Here is a 7138-nt window from a genome sequence, read left to right as displayed (position 1 = left end):
GTATTACATTTTCAGGGAAGATGTTACTATGATCCTTTAATGTAAGAAAAACATGAAATACATTATGATAATGCCTACTCTTCCATATAATCACAAGAAAAAGTTCGCAAAAGGCACAAAAGACAAAATAAGCTATATTTGTAGCTTGATAAACTCATTTAAGAGAGGTAAGGGGAGGAGGACCTCCCCTATCAGTGGACTTGGGAAGGGGCATGGGTGGAGGTGAGGGAGGGGGTTAGAGCTGGGATACAAAGTGAATAAACTATAATTAATAAGAAAATAAATAAATTTTAAAAAGAACTTTGAATCCTGGAACAATATTTTACCCTAAAATACCCTTCTTTAATTTTAGCCAAAAGTCCAATGTAAATATTGACAGCATTTTAGTGCTGTCTTATGTTAGAGGATGATCTAACATATGTAATAAAATATTCTTTAAAAAAAAAAAAAAGATAGTGAGAGAGATGATACACAGTGATTTGTACTCTAGACATATGCTTGGGAAAAAACGTGTGAAAGCCACATCTGAAAGCCTAATGTTACTTGTTTTTACTAAGACAAGCCGTAAGTGCAATAATTTACCTGCAGGTCAGCACAGGTCCTTCCAAGCTTCTATGTGGAGCCTACCTGCAAAACCAAGTGCCTCTCGTAGATCTGAAATTTTCCAACAAGAAAGTATAGATCACTCAGCAAAATATATTGACTGTATACAACCATAATGGCTCATTAATTGTCATTATGATGCAGATATGTACGGGAAACAGATGTTCCTTTTTTCTCTCAGCAGCACACAGAAAAAGTGTAAATCTGCTGATGGTGCATGGACTACCACCTCAGCCCAATACAAGGGGAAAGACATTAGCGCATGACAATATTAGTTTTTACTACACAACTAATTGCATAAAAAGCAGAACTTGAGATCATTAAATCAATATAATTTTCAGCATGACAGAAAGGAAATAAATAGATTTGTATAACCAGCCTCCCTATTTCACATCTGCAGTTGAAAAAATACTTCTGAGACACTAAGCATGTGCAAAAATACTACCACTGCTTCCAGAACACAGCAGAGGATGGTGCCCGGCCATCTTTGCTTGTGCAATGTAAATTAGAGTGCTGCATTTGCAGAGAACTTCTGTCCAGAGTATTGGTATAATGGCTAAAACTTTTCTGGAAAATGTCTTGGCAATCAATGCAAAGACTCTGCAAAACAGTCGGTACCTTCAGTGCGAGTAGTTAATTTTCTCTAATAATATATTGTGTGGAAATAGGCATAGATGAATAAGGATTTTTTTAAATGCACATCTTGGTAATAGAAAATCAGAAATCTTATTTCTCCAAAAGTGGAGTAATGATCAAATACGATGCATGTGTTAAAATACTGTCAAGTCAATATAAATGATGTTAATAATAATTTAATCATATTTAAAATTTTGGAGGAAAATATACAATAATTAAATAAATGTCATTTTTAATTTTTCACAAATTCTCCTTATAAGGAAGAGACTCTACCTTTTAAATCAGAAAATATTTCAAGTTTTTTTATATTGTATTCCTATGTTCTAATACAGCTGTCATTGTCCAGTTTCCAAAATATTTTTGGATCAAATTATTCTATTTATAAAATCCTATGAAGTAAATTGACTTAAGATTAGGTAATGTGTTATTTAATTTCTAAATCTGGCAGAGAAAGAAAAGCATTTGCCATTCACATAGGTAATACATTCTCCCCGTAGCTAAACAGGTTAACTACAAGTTATAAGACATCTATGGAATAAACTTAAGTGTTTGCTTACAATCTACATGTTCTGTTACATGCCATCAATTCCAGAATTTTTCCAATTAAAAGTATTTCTAAAGCCAGTGAAGTAGCTTATTAATTGTTCTCCTCTGTATGTCAATAAAAATATTGCCATAGCTTTTCTAGGACTCTTGGTTTCCTTCTATTTTACAAGAAGGCGCTGATTTGTCTTAGACTATTACTGTCTATTACTTCTAGAAGTCTTGAGGAAAGGTGGGAAGCAGCAAATTCTGGCAATCTGCCTAAAGAGAAATCAATGAAACAAATTAATCCTTCGCTGGCTGCAATGACACAGTAATCCATCATTCAGGGCTGTTTTCTATACCAAATCAGAGAGCAGCGGAAAGAGCCCTGGGGACATCACAGACAACAACTTCCACAACACTGGGAAAACACTGAAGAATCAGTTTATTTAAAGAGGATAGATTTCAGTTGATTGCCTGTTTTGTCAAATAAATATTTTTCTTTCACAGTATGGTGAACCTCAGGGTCAGGACTATATCTTTAGAATTCGGAACCTAATATTCTAGCTGACACCACTAGGGGATACATAGTTTAAGTCATTCGGATTGTTAATTAGTATGATCAAGTATCTGATGAGTAATCTCACCTTTTCCATCCAACTTTCACTGGTTAGCTGTGTCCTCTTCTCATTAGGGTTTAACTGTAAATCTCCATACAACTTATGTAACATTTCCTTGTAAAGCCCATATGGGGTGTTTCCTTTTGCATCATCAAATGTATTGTTAGACATATGTAATTTTCTAAGTGCTATGGAAAGTTTAAAGAGCTGAAAGTTTTAATTACTTCTTATATTGTGGATTTCACCAAGCAATACAGATTGTGTAAATAGATAGCATTTTAAAGCGATAAATAATTATTTTGTTTATAATTGTCAACAGTGCTGAAAGATAAGTGTCATTTGTTCTTAAAGCGAAATTGTAATCGCCAATGTACAATGATACACACACTCAGTGTAATTACTCACACAAAGAGCGTGCACTGTGATGTACTCAGGCTCAGATTGCTAGACTAGTACGCATGAAACCTTAAATTTGATATGTAGAACCCCCAAACAAACAACCAAACCATATTATCTAAATGTACATGTCTTATGTATAAATCTAGGCACATGAGTATCTCTGACTTAGCTAATGTACTCTAAGGAGAAGTAATGACAAGAACAACATATCGCCGTTGTTTCACGCAGGCATAATTTCTGTAGTTATACACGAGGAGCTAGTGAGAAGACTTCAGAGAACTGAACAAATCAAAATCAAAACACAAAAAAATAAACATTTCTAGGGCTTCTGGAATGTTGAACCCGTAGAATGCTTAATCACAGATCCAAAACATGAAATTAGATTAAATAAATGCTAACCATTCAGTTTCTGAGTGACATCTTCACTAGCAAGGTTTGTAGCCATATGATCACAATTCCTGGTCATGCTGATGCATTTTTAATTCAATGCATGAATCTAGTATTTATTGATTTAATAAGGTTAGGGGAATTACATTGTTGCTGCTACTGATGAACTGTCAGCAATTTAATCTAGTGAAATCTTACAGAGAAATGTGTGTTTAGGAATGAAAGAGTTAGAAAAGGAGCAATAATCACCTATATATAACTACTCACTACTCATGACAGCCGCAAAAGCAAAAACTGTTCTTTTCCAACTGCTTTGAACTCCAGACATTTCATTTTCCTAAAGCTGTTGCGTACCAGCCGATTGAACTGACCATGAAGGAACAGCCATAGAATTTGCAGAGGGCCCTTTAAAATCAAGGGAGAGATGACTGCCCCATGTTTACCTTCTAGATTCTCTTCATCCTTTGTTTTTTTGTTTTCCTGACAGAGCAGTCCAACCTGGCCTTGAACTCATTACATGGCCCAGGCTGACCCCAAACTCTTGATCCTCCTAAATCACTCTCCCGAATTCTGGATCCTTGCCAGTTTTGAGAAACGCACTCGTGGGCACACACACTCACACAGGCACGCACACACAAAAATCACATGAACATGCACACCTAACAGAATTTCAAGGACTCAACCAATGTCCTCCCCTCCCTGGACCCTCACATTTTCTATGGCAGAACTCAGCATGCAGAAAGACAGAAGATGATGGAGGAAATCTTTTTTTTTTTTTTTTAAGGGCAGTTCTGACAAAACAGAATCAAAAGAGGGAAGTTTTTAAAGTGAAGTCAGAATGAGAGAGGGGCCAAACCCACCAGGTTCTGAAGCAAACTCTTGGGCTCTGGGTCCTGGGTGATACCCTGTTCCTGTGCTTACTTTCCCAACCTGGACACCTGGCAAGCATGTTGTGCCCCAGTTTTCCCTGACTTTGAAGAAATGGCTAATCTTAGGAGTGGAGCTGCTGCTGGGGTCAGTAAAACTATGCTAATTGTGAGTCTAATTGCTTCAAGCAGTCTTGCCTCTAAACAGGGAGAGCCCAGTTGATGGAGTCAGTCTGTTCCTAATAAAATGAAGAAGCACTGAATTAAATTCCCAAGGAAGGCACTATAAAAGTTTCCACAGTGTAACCAAATGACTTCACCTATGCTATTACCCCTGAGATGACATCTTTGAAAGAAAGCAGACCCCAGTTGGGCTCCATATTCATAAATTGGCTGTGCTTAGGCCTGTAAATCTGGATTGATTTAAAAAGGCTTCTTCATCCTTCCAATCAAATGAAGTCATTGTTAATTAGATGGCTTTTTGTTAACAATGTCACTCTCTCCGTATTACCTGCTCACACTTGCAGCCCCTCTTCTGCGGCATCTGGACCGCCTGCTTGCAATCAATCCTTCCTACACTTAGGAAGCTGGTGGTGTTTCCGTTCCTAGATCCTCCCTGTCTGGAGGAAGATGCTATTCAATGTGTTGGTGTGCAGTACCGGCCATCTTCCTAACTGAGAGACTGTAAAGCAACCTCTGGAAACACGCTTAAGATTTGGTATTTTGTGAACTACGCTGTCATTTTTTTTTCTGTGTTGGCTTTGCAGATGGATGACTTATAGAAGCAGCCCACGAGATGGCTCAGGTGGTACAAAAGGCATTTGCCACCAAGCCTATCAGCCTGAGTTTGAGTCCCAAGGAAAGAGAACTGAACTCTGAAAGTTGCCGTCTGACCTCCACACAATGCCAAGTCCTGCGCTCTACCGCATACAGGGGAGAGGGAGGGAGTAGGTCGATATTTAAAAATAGAAGTTCTACGGCTTCTTAAACCCAGACCATCCTTAAAATAAAAATAATAAAAAAAAAATATATAACCCGTCTTGAGGTTCTCCGGCCGTGCCCTCAGCCCGGTTTTTCCTCCCTTCCAACACCACAGACAGGCATATTGCGTCTCCACGGCCCCCGAGAGCTGCGAGCTGCCCGCTCTGGGCAGCGCACAGGCAAAGGCAGACTCGGCAGGGAAGGAGCTTTGAATATTTCGACCTGGACTGGGGCAGCCCACGCTCCCTCGGGGCGCATTCCCAGGCGCTTCGCAGACCTGACCCGAGCAATCGCAAGGCGTCGGGGTGAACCCGGGCACCCGCAGCGGGTCTGGGGAGCGTGCGCCACCCCCCGGCCGGGCCGGGGTTCCTTCCCGAATCTCCTTGCTCCGGCTGCGGGCTCTGTCACTGCGCAGGCTAACCCATCAGTGGCCTTCAGTGCCACCAAGAGAGGCCTCCAGATGTTCCTCGGAGGTCTCGCACACCGATCTCCGGCAGGGAAGCGCTGCCGTGCTAGGCGCCGCGCTCGCACCCAGAGCCGGGCCACGGCCCTGTGACAGAGGCAGCCTGTGGCTCTTGCTTGCAGAAGCAGCTCTTGGCGGAGTGGAATTTGAGATTGCAGTTCGAAAGCCTAGTCCCCAGACCGACTGTGTCACGAAGGCCTGCCTAGTGGAGCACGAGGTCACACAGGAGAGCAGGGGCCCTGGGCCCTGACGGGGAGGGCCCTGAATCGGCCTGCGGCCCAGTGGACAGGGGTGCTCGGCAGGCAGGCCAGGACCTCGGCCTCCCAAAAGACCACTGGGCCTTCCCGAAACTCCTGGACACGACTGCACCTTCCCCGGCTTCATCTTGGGAGGGAAGGGTGCCTCTGAGCTGCAGTCACGACTGTAGGAGAGCCACCTAGGGCGAATCGGGCTGGGCGGGACTGGACAGCAACCGCAGGAGGACACGTCGGGAGTCTTAATCCAGGTCTTCAAGTTCTTGGCCTTGGAGAGTTCCTAGTCCCGCCGCGTGTGCTCCCTCCTAAGAGGGTTTGGGGAAAATCGGTTTCTTGGCGTTCTTTGGTCCCTGTTGTGTGTCTTAAGGTAGACACACAACAGGTAGCGGCCAAACCACCTGCAATCCCTCACAGCAACCCAATCTCCAGAGTGACTTCGTCTGCTCTCCTCTGAGCGAAGCCTGAGGCCTTGAAGCCATCCTCTCCAAAGCACGCAACGAGAGGGTTTCAAAAACCACCTGAAGTCACTGCCCCCCACATCCTGGGACGGTTTCCCTCGCGAACAGAAAAGGAGACCCGCTCTCCCCTTTCCTTTTAGTGCTGCCTGTGTGGGCCTAAGTTCTGTCCTGAAGCCTACGAACCCTTCCTTTAACCCTGGAGGCTCATCTGGAACTATGCAAAGAGAAATTAGGCCAAAGAAAGAGGAGCTGCTGAGCAGAGGCCGGGGAGCGGAGGCCTTCTGCTCGGGGCTTGCTCGGACCCGCCTCCGAGCAGGGAACTCGCGTGCTGGGCCTCGGGCTCGGGGCACACCCGGCCTAAAGGCCGCCACGTGCTCGGGGCTGCTGTGCCCCAGCTCTGCATCCGGGGGCGGTTTGCTCGCGCATGCACTGTCACACGGCGCCTGCTCCTCGGTGCCAGCGCCTGGGGCCCTTCTAAGGCTGTCCTGACGGCGGAACTTTGCGAGGCTCGGGGGAGCACCGCGGCTCGGAGGAGCACCGAGGCTTGCAGGAGCACCCACACTCGGCCGTTGCCCTGGCACCAGAGCAGAGGCCCGCGCCTGCGAGGCCAGGCAGAAGGGAAGCAGTCCCGAGCGGAGCGGGGGACGCATCTGCCCTCCCCTGCTCCCTCCCTGCCAGTCAGCCCCGCCACACTTGTCAACCCCAGCTCACTAGGCTCCCCTTCCCTCCCCGCAACTGCCGGGAAACACCGGCCGGCTGACCCCGCCGTCGGCTGGAGCCCGGGCTAACCGGAGCTCCCGGGTGGGAACCGCACCAACGCACTTTCCCAGCCCTCGCCCCCTCCCGCACACACACCCTACCGAGCGGGGACCCGCGGGTGTTTGGGGTGGTTGTTGTTCTTTTAAAAGTATATTAAAGGATCATTGGCGTCTCCTCGTCAGGTCAT

This window comes from Psammomys obesus, unplaced genomic scaffold, assembly GCF_907164565.1.
Source record: "Psammomys obesus unplaced genomic scaffold, mPsaObe1.curated_primary_1811, whole genome shotgun sequence".
NCBI classification, from domain to species: domain Eukaryota; kingdom Metazoa; phylum Chordata; class Mammalia; order Rodentia; family Muridae; genus Psammomys; species Psammomys obesus.
The sequence above is the reverse complement of the archived record's forward strand: the minus strand, read 5'-3'. Positions refer to the sequence as shown.